The following is a 21,065-nucleotide window of genomic DNA, read 5'->3' as shown; positions in this document are numbered from 1 at the left end:
ATATTGCCGGCCTAATCATTGACTTTCGGCCATCTTCAGAAATAATTCGCCTTGCGTTTGTCCACAAAGGCACCAAGCCTCGCCAAATCATAAAGGTATAGAAAATAGGTAGGGGCAAGCCCTGAAGAAAGAGGGAGTCCGAATTTAATAATATTTGCGTGCATCAAGGGAAAGTTAATTTCTAGAGATCGGAATATGATGTTTGACGCCATTTTTAAATATGAGCTGGCGACTTCCGGTCTCTACAAGGCTGTATACAACAATAGAAAACGTTCTCAACTCCCTACTCCCCATATTAGTATTTCTGGAACCAGGACAACGCCTAAAAATCGGTGCCAGAAGACAACTTGAGAATCAAGATGGTGGCCTCCGGTATCATGAAACCTGCTAACTCGATCATATATTCCTCACTATAGGAGTTTTTTGGGTGCCATTTTGAAATATCGAAAATAGAGTAAAATGGCAAAATGAGAGATTTCTAATGCTTACAACTTTGTTCCAACTGTCCACAAAAGCAACCATCAAAAATGTTTTAATTCCTTCTCCATTTCCTCAACTTTATCTTCATACTGTGTTCATATTGTCTTCATATTGTGACACTTTTCAAACTTATTTATAAAAAGATTTCTTAGAGTTGTGTAGTTGCATTATTATAACTGTTTTATTTGAATTACACATACTCAACGACTCCATAACTATAACAAACAAATTTCAAACATTAGTCAAACTATGTGGATAATTAAAATATAACCACATTTAGTAAAAAAACAATCCTAGCGTCTTTTTTTATTCGCTTGGAATAGAAGTAGAACTGCATTTTTCATAATTTGCGAGATAAGAAAATTCAGCATTACTTCAAGAACGTGTTCGTGGCCTTGAGAAAGGCCAATTATAACTAGTATTAGACAGAAGAAACGAAACAATTCATTTTAAGCTAGTGTATTTCGTAATAGCTTTAGCTCCATAGTCGCAAGGTAACAGAGTCCGCTTTGGCAAGCAGGCGATCGTGGGTTCGAATCTAAGTAGAATCAGGCCATTTGGTTGTCAAAGGACTCGAAGGAGGGGTTTATTCTCAGGCTCCCCATCACGTACCCTTCCTTTAATCTGAATTCTACAGTATTCCTGTTGACTCTCCATCTAACAAAAATAAGTCCCTATTATAATGAAACTAATGTGAGTAACGTATGAAAGTTCTCTACAGGAAATTGTAATTAGGCGATTGTTAGGATTGACAGAGGCTTGGTATAGTAGAGCAGTAAGCTTGAAACGGAAAGGTACAAAACTCACACACAAGCACGGATGTGAATGATAAGCGTATCACTTACTTCAATAGTGATACTGCCAATCATATGAAGTGCAGAGTACAGAAAACACCTGGGCAATATCACAATAGATCTAAGCTCTGGTCGCAGTGATGAGTCCACACAGAAAATAATAGCTTCGGACCCAGCGTACTGGGCTTGCTCTCCTGGTAGCAGTAAAACTACGGGAGTCTATACTTGGCTTGTGTCCTTGGTACCATCTTAACGATGTGCTTGTTGACGGTTGAACGAACAATTGACGAAAACACCAATGTACTTCTTATACAACGTTCGTCTTTATACCTAAAAACAATGCGCAGCGCAGTCCAACCTTTTTTTACATTCCTCTATAATATTGCATCCGCGGCCCCGCTTACTTGTGATTCGTCCACTGACTTTCGCAGAACAGTTCACATTTATTATTCGTGTTTCTCGTGATGAGGGGACTACCATGTAGGTGGTAAACGTAAAAGAACATGCACAGCTAGTTCTAAGGCTGCTAACTTCACGGCCAGTACCCGTAAATTATGCGGGTTGATCTTGCGGCTGCAATGTACTTTGCTGCGAATTGGGTTGATCTGGCGGCTGCAATGTACTTTGCTGCGAATTGGCGGTGAACGCTACTAGAAATAAAAGAACGATAATCATCCTGCAAGTGGCAATTCGCAATGACGAGAAACTGAACGAATACTCAAGCTGCTTTGCCTTAAAAAAATTCAGGAAAAAAAAATCCCAGCTTTGTATAAAACCAACCCAACCGTCCTTTTAGGGACGATCACTTGCTTTCAATTGAAGCAGTTGATGAGTTTTTCACATCTCAGTACTATTTATTCAGAACACGTGAGTTTACTATCATAAGCAAAAATCAACGCAATTCTTGAATTAGCCATACTTCAAAAAGTCCAATAAAAGCATCCTAAATATCAACCTATAAGACACAATAACAAATACAGTTATACCTCGATAAAAGGCGACTTTATTTTTATTTTCGTTACGTTATATCGAGTTACGTTATATCGAAGCAAAAAAAAAATTTTTTTTTAATTTATGCAAGAATGTTAATGGTTGCTCCGATATGCGTGAAAACCCATTTTCTATTACCTATCAGTATTTTTAAACCTTTCTTATGCTTATTTAGAAATATTTTCATAAGCAAAAAAAAAATTTTTTTCAATTGATACACAGATTACTCAAAGATGCGTGAAAACCTATATTCCATCACCTATCAGTAATTTTAAACCATTCTTATGCCCATTTAGGACAATTTTCAACAAGCAAAAAAAAAATTAATTGATGGTTACTGAAGATGGCCGAAAACCTATTTCCCATCACCTATCAGTATTTTTTAACCTTTCTCATTCCCATTTAGAGAAAATTTCAACAAGCAAAAAATTGTTTTTTTTTCTAATTGATGCAAGACTGTGAATTATAACTGGAGGATGCGTGAAAACCCATTTTCTATCACCTATTAGTAATTTAAACCTTTCTTATACCCATTTAGGACAATTTTCGCATTAGTTTCATTAATTTTAAAACTTACTACAAACATTTTTTTTGAAGCAATTTATACCCCAAAAACAGTTGCTGTATCATTTATTTTCAATTTCAATACATTTTTAAAAGTTACGTTATATCGAGGTAAAAGTTACGTTATATCAAGTTACGTTATATCGAGGTTGCCTTATATCGAAGTTGCCTTATACCGAGGTATGACTGTATCAACTTCTCGTGCAAACGTGTATGGATGCAAATTAGATATTTTGAAAATCAAGATGGCGATTTCCGGATTCAGGAAACTCGTCAAATCGATCATATATTCCTGAATATGTTTTTTTTTTTTTTGAAAAAGATAACCTTCAGAGACCAAACATAGAGGTTTGTCACCATGTTTGAATCCAAGATGGCGATTTGAATTTTCTGAAAAACTAAGTAAAAGTGAGGAAAGTACGTATTAGTATTATTGGTATTTTCGTAAATGAAATGGTGCCATGCAATAACAAATAGATGTTCAACGCTATATTGAAATCCAATTCGTGACTTCCGGTTTCTGTAATACTGTATGAAACTAACAAAAATGCTCCCCAAAAAACTGATAGTATTTGAAATTTTTCAATATGAATATTTCCAGAAACTGTCCCGACTTATAAACACGATATGGGTTTGAATGTGAGAGTGAAATATTCCACTTTGACAAAAAATCGGATCATTGCGCTCAAACTGACTACAATATTGTCTATATAAAATCTCTGGTTTTTCTATATACAACAATTCCTTCAACACTTGCAAGCCGTATATATTTATATATATATATATATATATATATATATATATATATATATATATATATATATATATATATATATATATAAATATATATATAAATATATATATAAATATATATATATATATATATATATATATATATATATATATATATATATATATATATATATATATATATATATATATATATATATATATATATATATATATATATATATATATATATATATATATATATATATATATATATATACTTTTATTATCATATTATCATATTCGATTTATTATTAAGGGAGATGGCAAAACAATCTTCCAATAATTCGTATCAAAGTTATAATTTCAATCAGTTATAGAATAGGTATCAACTAGAACTCAAGTTTTCAGACCCCTGTAACTTTTGCAGCGCCATAACAACATTGATCCCTGATCGGGTACTCAGCTAGTGTTGAAATAAATTGGAGTGAAACTAATATGAAATTAAACTGCAATATGACATACAAAAATGGGATTAGAATTGGGAAAAATGCTGATATAACATGACAACGTACTTGAGTTATTACCACTAATAAAGTTCGACAATTGAAGAGAGACCAGAGTGACTAATAAAGTTGTAATCAACCAAATAAAATATTATGAAGAATAAAAAAATAAATTTTGCAAAAGCTTATGATGAAAAATCAAACAAATATAGGGTATCGAACGTCTTCGTCAGTGGTTTTCTTCGGCCCCCTTTTGCATAAGATTGCTGCAGAAAAACCGCCAAAGAAAACCACTGACGAAGACGTTCGATAGCCTACCCCTACCTAGATCCTGTTAGTGTGCAAGATGTTTACAAGGTTATTACTGCTTCGCACATCTCAGCAAAAAAATAAGTTTGAGCATGTCACGAATCTTTTGTTTAGCTAGTATAGTGTCTGTCTCTAAGTTTAGCCAATTTTGTTCTTCTTTTGAATTAATTTTCTGTTCAATTTCGACCAGAGATTGGATTTTAAATAATACTGAGCTTTGATGTCGTGTTTTTTCAATTCAAATAGTACCTACTGTAAGGCTCATTGCTACAGCTCGACGGATTCGCAAGTTTTGCGGATAGTTTTGCAGTTTTTGCGAATTTGAACTATTTTTTTTTAATTATATCATTAAAATCTTGATACAATATACAACGTCCTCTGAATCTTGAGCACAATCTAATATATTTTCACGATAGTGCCGATGAAAACATCAAACAATCGGAAAATAGTACTCGTTTGACGTTCAAAATGATTTCACAGAATTAATTTGTTGACACACATTATTGAGTAGTGTAAATAGGATAGAGTGCATCAAAGGAACAACTGTAGCTAATTTCATTAATGGCAATTAAATACTTAGTGTTCCAGATCGCGTTCCATTGAGGCATACTTTTGAAAATTGTACATAGAAAAACCTCGTTAAATTAATAACCTATAACTCACGAGCTGACAGTTTTCGAAACAAAATTACCATTTCAACCCTCGAGCCAGTATTAAAGACGAGAGCCAAGCAAGAAGAATGCCACTGAAGGGAAAGAAATTCGATTGAGATAAATACCGCGATAGAAGAAATTGAGTTAGTAGTGGCAAAAGCCGGCCAGCCAAGGAATCTAGCTGCAGACCGGAGGCAAATGCCATCCCAAGTGGATGGCCGGAGAGCACAAAGAAATTTCGCAAACTGTGTACATTTCATAGATATGTAGTATTTACACACGTGAAAGTCTCTGCTCTGCACCCATCGAACAGTGTGTGCGCGAGAGCAAGAGAGCGATAAAATTGACAGCAAGGGCAAAGAGGTGGTGCTGCGGAATTCTCAATGACTTGGCACAAGTGCAAGTGCTTGACTATTTTCTCGTTGCTCGTTCCAGTAGCGGTTTTGTAGCTTCTATTTATGGAACGGGGAAGAACTTTATGTTATGCAGGCAGAGACGATGGGCGATTTGTTGCCACACACAGACACACACGAGACTCTTCTAGGGCCGATTTCGATTCCGGCCAGCGGCCGTCTTGCCTCCACTTGCCACTGGAAGAAGCTACTCATAATATGGTCTGGGGAATCTAGTTTCAATATGATGTACCACCCCACGAACGTTGGAGCAGCCATCGAATTACTTTGTAACATTCGTCACATTTCTATCGTTTGGCTGTTTCACAGACGAGAATTAAGAAAGAAAGTAAAAGGCAAATAGTTGCTGCGAGTTAAGGTTTGGGTCATACACAGTTTGTAACAATTTTTCAACGTTTTTCTTTATTTCACAAAATAATTTTCAATTCTTGTGTTAGTGCCAATACCAGGCTCTTCCATTACTCGTAAATTTGGCGTGTCGGATTGTTCACGACACGGTTGCCGGAATTCCCGCTAGTAAAAAAACACCTCGCCCGTGTGCAACACCATCAAAACGCGTCGCAATTAGCTGTGTCTTGTCTGCGGATCGCCGGAATGGCACAGCGGAACGTTTGCTCACGCGCAAACGGTCGTGCAGGCACGCGAGAAATTTCCCTCTTCTGCAATTCAAACCTGCTGCACCATCGCCTGCTTGTCTCTAGAGTGTGCTGCTCGCAGAAAGATCGGTCATCAAACGAGGCGGAAAACGGACCGGAACAATCGGTGACTACCTTCGCAAGATCACGCAGGGATCCTCCGCGCAGTCGATCCAATGCGATCAGTATACGATTATGTACGCCCGTTGGCACGTCTGTCACGTGCAGCTAGAGCTGTATGGGTAGAAAACCCAAGTAGCCACTGCCGCCGCTGCCACTGTGAAGATTCGCATCTCTCTGGATCACTGTGTCATCAACGCGGGTGGAATGGTATGCCGTGGAGCGGGCACACTGTAGCGCGAAGCTGTCGCTGCTGGATTTTTCAATGTCACCGATAATTAGTGTCTTGGTGTGGTTTGTGTGCATCGCCACCCGGTACCTGTAGAGATGCTTGGTAATAAACTATAACATTTATTTAATGATGATGATGATTATAATGAATGGTTCTTCATCGGTGGTTTGTTTACTTCTCAGCGGTGAGGTGGAAAACCGGATGTTCTGATCTGACGGATTCACATTCACGAGACGCCTTCGTCGCGCTGCTTGCCAGTGGCGTCCGGCATGTAGCAATGGGCGATATTGTATCGGTATCGGAAATATCGATACTTTTGAGGCGATATTCCGATTTTTTGGGTCGATACACATGCGTCCGATACTCGACCGTATCGATACTGGAAACCGCGATATTTGTATCGATATTCTTTTATGCATACGGACCAGCTAGCTGACATCGCGCCATGTTACAAGGGCTAACATCTCAATGTGTACACGAGGTACACGAGATCACCGCCACTTTTTATACGCTATGTTATGCTCTCTGTCAGTGTCAGTGGAGCCCACACATCGTAGAACCGCTGCGATGTTAGCTGCGATAAAGCAAAGCAAATCGGATAGAGATGCCAGCTAGTTGATACGAGCTGGAACCACTGAAAAGCTGCCACTAGCAAAACTTTGATGGAGAAATAGATAGAGAGAATGTTGTGAGCCAAACGAACCGTCAAAATCTGAGCCAAGCGCAGCATAGGGCCAAATTCGAAATTTGTTTTACTTAAGCCACACATTTAAAGCCAAAAAGGAGTGCTCAGTTATAACGTGTTCTCAAATACTTTCAAAAATAGGCATAGCTCTACGTTGTATTATTAAGCCACAAAATTTATATTGTTTCTCTGACAATTGATTAAAATATTGTTTGTTTACATTCATACTCAGCTTCATTTGTTTTTACTTGAATTAATTCTACTTTCTGCGTTAAAATGCATCCACAAACCCCTCAAACGAAATTCAACGTTATCAGAAATGATGTTTGGCTTCGATTTAGTTGGGATATAACCCAACGAGCGGGAGCCTAACTTAAACGTAGCCCAACTAAACATAGCCCAACGAGCGAAATTTGACTGTATTTCAAAAACAAATATAAGTTTTCTGGTTACACTGTTCAGATCGATTATTGGCAAGCGGAAACTAACTCATGCTTTCCGTCGACACAAGTTAGAGTTCAAGTGAAAAATAAAATTGCAATATTAATTAGTTAGAAAAATTCAGCGGTATACTTCACTATCTTATTTTCGCTGACATATCTAACTTTTTTATGTCATCAACTTCCTCATCAATTAATATGGAAGTGTGTCAACAATTTATACAAATAAGACGGGAGCTTCACAGCCCATTGGGCCAGTGAATACAAATCTTGAAGATATAAGTTAATTCATTTGTTGGCCAAAGCTCAGAATTTCTGCATTACCTGTATGTATTTGTTTGTGAAGTCATTTGATTCATGCTGCTCTAGAGAATGCGGATAGACCCCAGAAAAACAACAAAAAGTCGGCACATCAAATTTTCATTGCTGGAAACCACCAACATTTTGCTGATTTTTGGTGTGCTGTGCTTCCAGCAATCTGTTCAGCAAAATGAAATTTGCTGGTTGTCAGCTATGACAATTTGCTGTTCATTCAGGAAAGCATAAATCAATTTGCTGGTTAACCAGTTAGTTCAAGGGAACCATGTTTCCGTCAGGCACCAGATTCCATCCGCCCATCGGATCATAGGCAAATTACTGTTGAACTAGAGATGTATGATTATCATTTCAACTTTTAAGTTCATCTAGCCCATCAAGGACTTAGCTATGGTCCCATATTCGCTATCAGGAGCTTAGCGATGATCCCGTACCATCTACACAGCGATTTGGCGCGTTTTACTAATGACAGCTTGACGTAAATTTTTTTGCCATATCAATTCTTTTGCTGGATTCCAGCAAACATTCATTTACTGTTTTCTGTTCAGCAAATAGTTTTGCAGTATTTTCGCGAATCACTGAATCGATTACTGGTTTTCAGTAAATGTATTATTGTTTCAGTTGAAAACCGAAATAATGACTCGCGACTTTCGATTTTTTAACCTTAGAGCAAGCGCACCGGTGAGTTGCCATTTGAGTTGCTATTTTCACAACGCTGGCCGTTGCTATTTTGGATAGCAACCGATTTTCGCACCGGTCGTTGCTAATGGGGATTACCAATTCCACTATTTCTTTTTCACACCGGCAGTTGCCAATATCTGAAGACCGTCATTAGCCAGCGTTGGCAAAATGTTTGTTTGTGATGTATTTCGCATATTTTTTGCGGATCTAATAATAACCAACTTATCCGTCAGTCAATCATTTCCGTAATGATCTACGTTCTTTCTACTTTATAAAATGTTCCCTCCATTTCACGTCACTTTGTTTTAACTTCGTTTCCGTTCTCTCAAGTTATCGACAACATAATTCTTTTGCAGATTTTTTTACTTGTGCGTACATAAATTTTTTCATCCTTATATGTTTATTTAAAGTAATTCCGTAAAACTGGGCAACGTTGCAACGTTGGCCTAAATGACTATTCTACTGAAAGCTAGCGAACTGTCATTAGTTGTATTCTGTATTTCATGCTGTCTCGGTTCCCACAATTTGCTATTATTATTTGAAAATTCGCCGCCAAAAGGAAATAAATATAGTGACGAAGAAAGTGATTTCGCAAAACAAATTTCTTTATACGCGATTAAGAAAATGGTTTTTGGAAAGATTCGGGGCGACTCTCAGCCTAGTAAATAGCCAAATATTGACCGCCATACGGAGGAAGGTGCCATCCAGTGTTTTAACAACGGTCTATACCGATGACCATTCCCAACGCCGCTTTCGAACGCATCTTATGTTGTTTTTGAAGATTGAAACAGCGGTAAAGGAGAAAAATGGTTTTTATACAACGACCGAACGAAACGGGAAAAAATTTGGTAATACTCCCGAGCAGATTTGCTTGAACCTTCCAGGTTTATTGAATAATATTGGCCAACCTTGTGAGGATTCGAGCTTTCCGCATCGTGTAGGTTGCAGACCAAAATGCCAACCAAAATGGTCATCTCAATAAAAAAAACCTATACAAAATGTTTACCTGCCCGAAAAAACACCCTGTGCAAAATTTCAGCTCAATCGGAAATAAAATTGAGTAGTGGTTCACGCCGACACTTGCGTCCTACGACGTGTTTAACGAGCGAGGCTGAGGCCGACCAATTGAGTCCGCATTCGAAACACTCATCATCTTCGTAATATTATTACGAACATTCACTATCGAGCACAAAAAAACAACAGTTTGACATTTCATCAAATAGCAACGATTCGGCTCGTTGCTATCGCGTTGCCAAATTTAATAACTCGCTACTACCCGAGGTGGGGATTGCTATTTCCCAAACCAACATAGCAACGCCCGGTACGGTTGCCGCGTTATGGTGGGAGTTGCCAAACTAGCTTTAGAAACTTCAATTTAGCCTTTCAATTTAGGCTTGTCTTATACACAATGCGCTGTATAGCGCATCTGACGCGCAATACAGCGCACTAGATGCGACACTATGCGCATTGTGCATAAGGTAAAAAAATCGAAAGTCGCGAGTCGATATTTCGATTTTCAACTGGAACAAAAATTCAAAAAATGATCTCAGCTATTGTATCGATACTTCTGGTATCGATACTTTTTGACCGATATCTTGGGTATCTCGATACTTTTGGTTCTTCGGGTATCGATACTGAAGTATCGATACTCTCCGTCGTATCGCCCAATGCTACCGGCATGATTGTTCTATGAAGTAGGCAGCGACTTTGGAGGCAGTGCGGTCGCTTTGATTCTTTTTCGATTACTTTTACAATCTAACCCCGGTAATTCGGTTCAGGTGTAGGATTAAATCAGATTGCGTGTGGGAAAATAATACTTACATTAGCATTACAATGAGTTCAACTTGTACACAACCAATTAGAGGAGTGCTTGAGTCTCATTTTTTCTCTCTAATTTAATTTACCCAGTCAAACGCGCTCGTATCGCACAAAGCGCGTCTGAAGAGTGGACGCAGATCGGGAAAGGGAACGTTCTGCTGCTACTATTTATGGAATTTGATTTATATCGCACGTATTAGGGTCAATGTTGATGTAGGCACCCTCACCCCGCCACCACTCCGGTTCGACTTTGCAGCAGGAGCACGAAACGCGAGATTCGTATCTCGCGAGACAAATGGAAAATAACGCATACTTTTTGATGAGGTACACGCCTCCGTTTGAGCACACGAGGGGCTTTACCATTGGAGTTTTTTTCATTCTGACAGATGTTGCATGGTGGAACGCATGGTTAGTATTCGAGAATTGCGTGCCCAACTGACAGCAATGTTCGTGATTTGCATTTTATAATTACGCGAACAAATTGAAATGGAAAAATTAACATTACTTTGACAGATAAAGAGTCCCAAACTAACCTTTCAATTCATTACACTAATCCAAATTTCAGTTAATGTAGTTCATAAAATGACTCCGACTGACTAGCCGCCTGTAACTTCAAAGGCAGCATTGCATCGCAGAAGCTAATTATGATAATGAATTGTCTTATCTTAATTGCCGATTCCCACGCACGCTTTACGTGATATGGCTATTCAACTAAACGTGAATCAATGTAAACCTGCAGGGATCTCGGCGCTCACTCAATGAAAGCAGGGGGATTAATGAATTCCCTTCCGCTTACTCATACTTTACTACTACCATTGCTGTATCGCAAAACAATGAAAATAACGGTATTGCATTTGAACATCAATTTTTATAATTTGTTTCTATAAATCAACTCCGTTTGAGGCTTGTTAGAGAAAATAAAAGTGCCGTCTGACTCCAAAAAGTGTGAAGGCTCTTTCTACGTTTCCCAAAGAAATATCGTAAGGTGAAAATGCAAATGCATAGTTCATAGAAATACAAGAACATTTAAATATAGAATACAAAATAATATCAAAAATGTCAAAGACCGGAATTCACCTGCGGCCAGGGTTGATATTTGTTGACACTCTTGAGTGAAAGTGAAAAAGAGCATCCTAAACGTTATTTTTTACAATCCTTTCAGAGTTCTCCCTTCCCGCTTTTTGCATGGAAGTGAACTGTCAAAACACCTCATTATATTTCATGCGATGAAAGCAAGACAACAAAATCAGTTTATCAGTTAACGAAGATTGTCAAGGTCAGTGTCAGTGAAAAAGTGTTTCGGTGAGGTTCATTTTGGTTGAGTTGACTGTTTGTTTTTCTTTGAAGTGAATTCATTTGGTTGGATTTGTCGTCAAATTTTATTTCGTAACCGTGAACGATGCGCGCGATCTATTTCATCTGAGTATAACAGCACGTTACTAGGACGAAAATCTAGTGTATCTGAAAGAGTGCTGCGATCATTGGAAGTGAAAATTGAAAATGATTGGCTGTAATTTTCGAAGAATTTTGCTGGGGAAAATGACTTTTATCAGCACTGCCTGCGGCAACCAATTTATTAGTAATATGACGCTGTTTCTTATCTCCATTATTGAGAGTGCCTTCAGGTAAATAGGTCTGCGTCATTTTCCTAGAAACTGGGATATTCAGGCTGTCTGTTTATTACAGATATGGCCAATAAAATGTACAAACGATAAGCAAAAATATAACACGCTCATTTCTGCGCAGGTAAGGTTGTACTGAATTCTTTAAAAAAATATCAACTTTACTTCCGACTCTGAAGCTCAAATCAGATTATCTTCAAAGACAAGGTTTTCCCCACAGAACTCATCCAACAGTGGACAAGGCCGTCTAACCCAAACTCAATCGAAACCAGAAATAGCCGAAACAGTTATCGAAAAAAAACGGCAAAGTATTTTCGTATTCGTTTCCCGTTCGTACACTACGTTTAACTAACTATGCAAATTCGAAAAAAAACAGAAGCTAATGAGCAGATAGCTCACGAACCAATTTGATTTCGGACTCGAACAAAGAGCCGCGTCCAATTAACGCCTATCCCCATTCTTCTAATCACGACAATCGTTCCACTGTTTGCAATTCTGAGACCTTGCGTTGCACTGAACTCACGCGAGCACACACACAAGCGCACACATCATTAGTGTGTAACAATCTCCTGTCAAAACCGCGTCGTAAAATGGTTTACGATGCGCCATACTCTTTTTTGTACTCGTCGGAATATTGCACATTTTTAGCTTTTGCATATAAATTTACGAAGTCAGAGACAATTGAACGTTTAAAGATCGCCTGAAAAAGGAAAAACAATCAATAGACTTTACATTTTATAGCTGCAAACTTTGCAAAACTACCAGTGCGGCACCTGTTTATGTACCAGAACATGACCAATCCAAGCAGGAGGAAGCGTGAGAAATCAAGCCAACGCGCACTGGACGTGGTTATTCGATAGAAATCAATGCCGTCTTCTATCTGACAGGGCCATCAGGCAATGCGATTGGCATTTTAAATATTTTACACAAAAAGAGTGTATCGCAAACTTATTGAAATGCGCAGCTTTTGGAGAATAAAAAAAAAACGAGAGAAGCGCTAACAAATGAATCGTGCAATACCGTACAACACGACTAGCGAGAAACTGCGTGAATCGCTTTGCTATTTCACACCCTTTTTCACCACCTTCCCTCCGGGCGGCGTCACAGTTCGTACCAGCAAAAAATGAGGTTGCAAATTAATAACTGTCAAACAGAAGAAAAAAAAAGAACCGAAAATGTCGACACTCAGGCTGCTGCTACCGTCGTCGTCGTCGTCGATGTTGTTGTCTGTCGACTGCTGTCGTCAATTTTTCATCGTCACCACCATTCACGCACATGCTGTTCGGCGAATGTGTCCTCTAATCCGCATGGAATTGCCGAAAATTCCGTGTCGCTTTCGAATGAAAACAACACAAACCAGCTGAAAAATAACATTCGCACGCAGACAAACAGTAGCCATGCTCTTGATAGTTTTCACCCGGGAAAACTGTGTCCCGCATACGGAGTGAAAAATGAACCGTCTGTCAAACATGCCCAGTTCCACGTGCACCCGCTGCGTCGGCTGGGTTTTATTTCCAGCTACCCAGTTCGATGCGGTTTCCCAATTTCCGTTTGCACTGTGACCGACATTGGACGGATGCTTTGACAGGTTAGGCGATTTTTTCTCCTCCTAATGGTGGCGTATTGATCCGTAGCCGGGACCCGCGGAGATGGCATTGGGAGGACATATGTTTGCAATAAATTTCGACCGCCAGTTAGCTACTACTAGAGATCCCCCTCAGGGTAAAAGGGGGAAATGAATGCGTAACATTTTCAACAACCGCGTCATTTGTTTGTAATTGCACTAGCGGGGTGGAACTGTTTTTGCGTCAAAAAAGTCACTGTGTGTTTTTGAGAAAATAATAGAAAACATTTTCTTTGCATTCCAGGTCAGTCTCTGAAAATTGCACACAACAATCGAAATTAACCTGCTAATAAAACACGTAAGTAGAAGCCATTAATCATATCGACTCACCGCTGACACTAACAAACCGGATGCATGCATCTCTAGCGGCGGGAAAAAGGAGAAAATAAAACCCGCCGCTGCTAAAACGCCTGTCATAAATATAAATGAAAATAATCTTTCGTTAAAACTTTTGACAGTTCTCAGTCGTTGCCAGGCGTGGTTGTTCATAAGCCGGCTCTGATCCATTTCGAGGTTATGTTCCCTTTTCTTTCCCCCGATACGTCGTTCCAAATTTTAGACGAAACATTTTTACTCGAGTGTTAATTATTATGATTGCTTTTTCCTCCCGGATTGCTTTTTCTTCGCTTTTCCTTCTTCGACAGAAAGTGTTAAAAACTGACTGATGTGATGGTCGGTGCATAGAATATAAAAACGTCGGATCCATAATCCGGGAGAGCGATAAATCTTGAAACACTTCGAGCAAAACTGCAGAAATTAGCCGAACAATATTTTTTTTTAAATCGATGCAGAACAACTTCTTCACTCTAAAAGCAATTCAAGCAATTATAATCAAATCAGAAAAGATCGAGTCAGATCAAATTTTTAGTAGTCTCAATAAGACAGTCGTGCGAGTAAAACATTTGCAAAAATTAATATGTTTAAACAATCAACCTAATTACAGTATTGTTAGAAAATTTGTTCTCACTTTTTTCATTATTATTTTTATGTGTAACTTTTGTCCACGTAACTTTTTGTTTTGTTTCTTAAACAAAAGGATTAAATCCCTGCCACTTTTCAACGTAGAGTTACGTCCTGTGACAACATTTTGGAATAGGGGTGCAAATTTAAATACCGGAAACAGCGAGAGCGTCACGAAAATTGTCAATTTTCATATGCTAATAACTCAGTGAGCATTAAAGAGATTCCTTTCATTTTTGCAGCAACTGACTGAAAATTTTTCAAAGCGTCCATAGAAATGAAGAGAATTCTGATTTCATGATGCTAACTATTGAAATTTCTAAAAACGTAGAGCTTTGTTTTGAGCGCAGATTTCGACTAATCAGAGCTGAAAACACGGCCAAGTATTATTGAAACCAGGATGATATCCCGAGGCCGGAGTTCAACTGCAAGTCGCTTTCTGAAGTTCATGACAGCCTAAAATGACAGGATGCCACCTAATATGAGTATTTCTAGAATCGGTTGATATCCCTACTATCACAGTTAAAAATCCCAGCTCCATTTGCAGCATGTGTAAAGTTGTGTGAATGTCAATTTGAAAAATAGTTAAGGAGGTTGTGTATGAGACATGACCGCAAGGTAAACGTAGAACTACAACAACCTGTTTTTTTGCAAAAGGTTTGAGAACACACTCGATTGGTAAATTTGAGTAATAACTCTTTTTCAACTCTCTCTCTCTCTCTCTCTCTCTCTCTCTCTCTCTCTCTCTTTCAAAATTATTGGTAACCATGAAGAGGGAAGTTTTTTTTTGCTTTGCTTGAAGTCATAGGAGGAAATGTTGACGTATGAGTTGATTTCAATTGTTTAAATTCATTAAAATATAAATATAATATGTTGAAAAACGTGGAAATTGAAATTTTCTAGTAAAATTCAATCTTTAATAAAAAATTTGTTTTTTATTTCTCCATCCTGACCATTCTATCAGAAGTTGCGTTATAACTTCAAGTTTCTTTTTGAAAAAAAACTAAGAAAAAAATTCAACTGTTTTTCTTTTGTAAACTAAACATTAGTGTTTATTAGAAAATTTTTTTGGCAAAAAATTTTTTTTCACTGTGTATTTTTTTGTGATGCTCTCTTAGTTCCCTAAAATTCGTCTCAGACAGTTTTTATGTACAACCAATCATAGTGGTCCAATAAGGCAAAAAGTGCTAATTCCATAGAGCTTTTCACCTTCATCCTAGCTTAAAAGTGTCTTCGGAACAATTGTTTGTATGAATGACCCGCATAATCGCAAATTGTCAAAAAATATGAAAAGTTTACTATCTTAAAAATAAAAAAATAACTTTTTTGTGAAAAGAGATTGAAGAATAGTTTATTTAGAAAAGTTGTAAAAGATACAAAAATATGAAACTTACTCAAAGGTTAGTTTTTCGTGCCTAAGTTTTTTGGTTACATTTTACACGAAAATGTTGTTCGGAGGAATTATTGGGGCACACAAAACACACATTTTTGCCAAAGACTATATATCTCCTGGACTTTTCCATACAAAGTTATATCGTATTTTAGCATATTTTTTCGATGACTTCAAGAACGTATAGGTTAAAAAGGGGCAAGTGGAATATCAATACTTTTCCTTGAAGTTAAGCTGAAGTACTATAAACTATAAACTTTTTCATGATTCCACTTGCCCCTTTTTACTTCATACGTTCCTAAAATTATCGAAAAAATAAGCTAAAATATGCTATAACTTTGTAAGGAAAAGTCCTGGAGACGTGTGGCCCTCTACAAAAACGTGTGTTTTGTAGGCCAAAATGCTTCTGTAGAACAACGTTTTCTTGTAAAATGTAACTAACAAAAGTTGAGTACAAAAAACTAACTTTTAAGTAACTTTTATAGAAAAAACTGTGTAACTCTGTACTCAATGAAAATAGGAATTTCGTTTGTTCAGCAAAGTTTCATATTTTTGCACGTTCTAAAACTTTGCCAAATAAGTCATTCCTCTATCTCTTAACACAAAAAAGTTTGTATTTTTGATATATGAAAACCTACTGTAACATATGATCGCCGTACTCTAAATTGGGTAGATTGGGACAAATGGAACCTAAAGGAGTTAATAATACTTCAGCTTAACTTCAAGGAAAAGTATTGACATCATGATTCCACTTGCCCTTTTCAACCTATACCTTCTTGAAGTTATTGTAAAAATAAGCTAAAATATGATATAACTTTGTAAGGAAAAGTTCTTTAGATATATGACCTTTGGCAAAAATGTGTGTTTTGTATGCCCTAACAATTTCTTCGAACAATACTTTCGTGTAAAATGCAACTAACAAAAGTTAAGTACAAAAAACTAATGTTTAAGTAAGTTCCATGTAATATACTTTATAACTTTGTACCGAAAAAAGATAGGATATTCGTTTGTTCAACAAAGTTTCATATTTTTGAATCTTCTACAACTTTTCTGAATGTACTATTCTTCTATCTCTTAACACAGAAAAGTTATTTTTTTTATTTTTCGTATAGTAAACTTTTCATATATTTTGATAATTTGCGATTATGCGGGTCATTCATACAAACAATTGTTCCGGAGACACTATTAAGCTAGGATGAAGGTATAAGGCATTATGAAATTAAGTTCCACTTTTTGCCCTATTGGACCAATGTGCAATGGTTTCTGAGCTACAATGCTTGGAATATAACCTAGACCAAAATGCATACCTCTTTTAGAAAATTATTCTCGAGTCTAAAAAATTCACCCACACGCAGAAAATACCTAGTTTGCTAAGTTAAATACGTGTTTCATTCAAATAAAAAATGGTCGATATTCGACCACAGGTCAATTGGCATGGAAACGCCTAACTACTTCAATAAAATGATTTTGGGTCGCTGGAAAGTGCCACTGGTATGTTACATCAGTGAAACCCGGCAAGCATGTCATGCAGACTTTTTTCCTAAAAGGAAAATCTGATATGCCTGATTTTTTTACTACCACCTCATGTTTTTGAAAAAAAATCGGTGCAGCATCCTGAAATTTATTTTTAAAATATTTTTTAATGAAAATATAAATAATATACTGGAAACCATTCCTTGACAACTTTTCTCTAACTCATGTCATTACCGAACGATTATGACCTCTGAAGCCAAAAAACAGCATCAAACATAAAAAAGTTTTATTAGAGAATCTTTTTTTTTCCTCAAGAGTGTCCACTTTGATTTGTTCAGAAGAGTTTGAGGCAACCAAATTGTCTATCTGAAATAGTTTTCACTAAACAATACTCTCTGCTGAGTAACTGCATGAAATAACGAAATAACTCGTTAAAAAGGCCGAGTTATTCGTCCTGCGGAGGTGTAACGGAAACGCATCTAACCGAAGATTAGAAGTTGTGGGTTCGAGTCCCATCCACTTAACTATATTTTTCGAATACCTAATATCAACAATCTTGTTTTGCCTTTCTCCTAGTAAGGTATAGCAATCACTGGAAAAACCGAAGGTATGAAAGTGGTCCCAATGGCCGAATGTCATATACCACTCGACTTCTTTCGACGAACTGAGCATTTTCTGTATGTATGTATGTATGTGTGTATGTGTGTATGTGTGTATGTGTGTGTGTGTATGTGCAACTTTTTTTCTCACTCACTTTTCTCAGAGATTGCTGGACCGATTTTCATAACATTAATTGCAAATGAAAGGTCTAGTTGCGCCATAGGTTGCTATTGAATTTCATTGTGATCGGATTTTTAGTTTAGAGGTTATGTATCAAAATGTAAAAATCACGAAATATCAATATCTCAAAAACCACACAACCGATATCAATAAAACTGGTTTCAAATGATTGGGCTGTCCCCGGAACCCTTAACTTTTGAATTTCGTTATGATTGAACATAGGGTTCAAAAGTTATGTAAAGAAAAGTTATCCTGAGGTTGTTTAAACTCACTCATTTTTCTCAGTGATGGCTGAACCGATTTTCACAAAATTAGTGTCAAATGAAAGGTCTAGTTGCCCCATAGGTTGCTATTGAATTTCATTGCAATCGGATTGTAACTGTGTCCGTTGTTCATAAAAATGTGAAATCACATAATGAAAGTAAACATATTGACTTTCTCCTAACGATCACTGGCTAATTAAAAGGTAGAAAAATGATTAAAATGGCCGAATGTCATATACTACTCAACTCAGTTCGACGAATCGAGCATTTTCTGCATATATGCATGCATAGGTGTATCTGTTTGTGTGTGGGTGTGTACGTGTGTATGTGCACCTTTCTTTCGCACTCACTTTTCTCAGAGATGGTCTGACCGATTCTTTCTATCTTGGTGTCAAATGAAGGGTCTACTTGCCGCTTAGGTTGCTATTGAATTTCATTGTAATCAAACTTTTAGTTTTGGCGCTGCGTCAGAATGTGAAAAACGCTCTTATATCTCAGAAGCTATGAACATAGTTGAATTCAAATAATTGAATTTCATAATGTTTAAACATATGGTTTGAAAGTTATAGAAAGAAACATAACCCGCAGACTGTTGAAAACTATAGCTACGATCAACATATGTGGCCTCAACATCATTTAAATTTAATATTGTACTATTTCAATGTTTGCGGCCTTGCTCGGGATTGAAGTTAAAATTAAAAGTCATTTCTATCATTTCACTTTTTGCCTCTCTCCTAGAAAGGTATAGCAATCACTGCAAAAACTAAAGGTATAAAAGTGCTCAAAAGGGCCGAATGTCGTATACCACTCGACTGAGTTCGACGAGCTGACCATTTTCTGCATGTGTGTGTGTGTAACGCTCCCCCAATCCCACTCGATTTTCTCAGAGATGGTTGAATCGATTTCAATGAAATCAATTGCAAATGAAAGGACTAGTTGCCCTATAAGACCCTATTGAATTTTATTGTAATCTGATTTCTAGTTTCGAGGTTATGTATCAAACTGTAAAAATCACGAAACATCAATATCTCAGAAACTACGCAACCGATTTGAACAAAATTGGTTTCAAATAAACGGGCTACCTAATACCCATCATCTTTTGAATTTTATGAAGATTGAACATATGGTTCAGAAGTTACAGAAAGAAACGTGTTCTGGAGACTATTTAATCTCACTCATGTTTCTCAGAGATGGCTGGACCGATTTTTATAAAATTAGTGTCATATGAATGGTCTTGTTGCCCCATAAGACCCTAATGATTTTTTTTTGCGAACGGATTATTACTGTTCCTGTTATGTTTAGAAATGTGAAATCCAGCTATGAAAAGAAACATATTCTGATGACTACTTGGGCTCACTCACTTTTCTCAGAGATGGTTGACCTGATTTCCACAGAATTAGTATCAAATGAAAGGTCTAGCTGCCTCATGACACCCTTTTAAATTTTGCTGTAATCGGAATGTAACTCGTCTGTAATATATCGAATATATCGAAATGTGAAAATCACGAAACTTCATTATATTAGAAACTACACAACAGATTTGAACAATATTGATATCGAATGAACGGGATAGTTAAGGGTTAACTGATAAATTATGATTGAACACGTGGTTTCAAAGTTTGGCTCCCCCATACGTTCCCTTTTCATTTGATTGTAATCAAACTTAAGCAACCATTATGTTTTAATTTGTAAAACAACGAAAGTCTATCATCTCGAGTATTACACGACTTATTTGAACATAACTAGTGTCATACAAACGAGTCATCTCTCAAACTTACAAATAACAAACTTCATAAAAATTTGATATACTGTTCAAAAGTTTTGTAAAGAAAAGAAATTCAAAGACTATTCAACATTATAGCTGCTTTGATCAATATATATGGCTTCAACATGATTTAAATGTGGTATCGTACTATTTGAACGTTCCCGGTATCGCTCGTGATTAAATTGTTCGAAATTAAGAGTCATTTCTTATATTTCGCTTTTTAAGAAGCACTAACATTACGTCAAATTTCATATTTTATACTTCAATTACAACATCAATATTTTAGAACCCAAAGAGTGAATACACTTTTTTGGATTCAAGCATTCATTTAAATCTATTTTTACAAATAAAAAGTTTGAATGAGAAAGGCTGAGTCTGACCGCTAGGTGGATTAATTTAGGTTTTTTTACTATGATTTGTGTCCTAAAATTATCCAAATCTTACGATTTTGCATCTAAACCTCTGTTTTGTTTCTACATTCGCCAATAAAATATCTCTTATAACAGCAACAGTTGGTACGCCTACACTGCATTCCTTGGCGGAAATAACCTGCAACCGGTTCTTTGATGCCCGGTTGTCTAGAAGGATTTCCATCCCTTTGAGCAGATGCCGCTTCGGCAGTTTCACGCACCGACTGCAACGTACCGTTTTTTATTGCGACAATAATTTTTAGGTTAAGGTAACCTGCAGTTAACGCGGTACGCTTCACCACGATTACGTCTCTAATACCTTTGGCACGTTCTACCGTTTTCACCGTGGAACAGTGACTATTCGGTGATCGACACGATCACGCTGCATACAAAGCTTCTCCTCCTTGGCCGAAC

General features: G+C 37.1%; 1 protein-coding gene across 3 annotated transcripts in view; it reads left to right on the top strand.

Annotated features, from left to right (window-relative positions):
- Positions 1–21,065, top strand: part of LOC129732446 (activating transcription factor 3) — a 135,629-nt gene that overhangs the window by 48,393 nt on the left and 66,171 nt on the right. For 2 of the 3 annotated variants that reach the window (XM_055693338.1, XM_055693337.1), the window contains exon 2: positions 13,855–13,908. The exons of the other annotated variant lie outside the window; for it this stretch is intronic. The gene's annotated coding sequence lies outside the window, so the exon portion shown is untranslated. The remainder of the gene's footprint in view (positions 1–13,854; positions 13,909–21,065) is intronic. 3 annotated transcript variants of the gene reach the window in all.

The sequence above is a fragment of the Wyeomyia smithii genome, chromosome 3 (genome assembly GCF_029784165.1).
Source record: "Wyeomyia smithii strain HCP4-BCI-WySm-NY-G18 chromosome 3, ASM2978416v1, whole genome shotgun sequence".
Taxonomy (NCBI): domain Eukaryota; kingdom Metazoa; phylum Arthropoda; class Insecta; order Diptera; family Culicidae; genus Wyeomyia; species Wyeomyia smithii.
The sequence above is the reverse complement of the archived record's forward strand: the minus strand, read 5'-3'. Positions and strand labels throughout refer to the sequence as shown.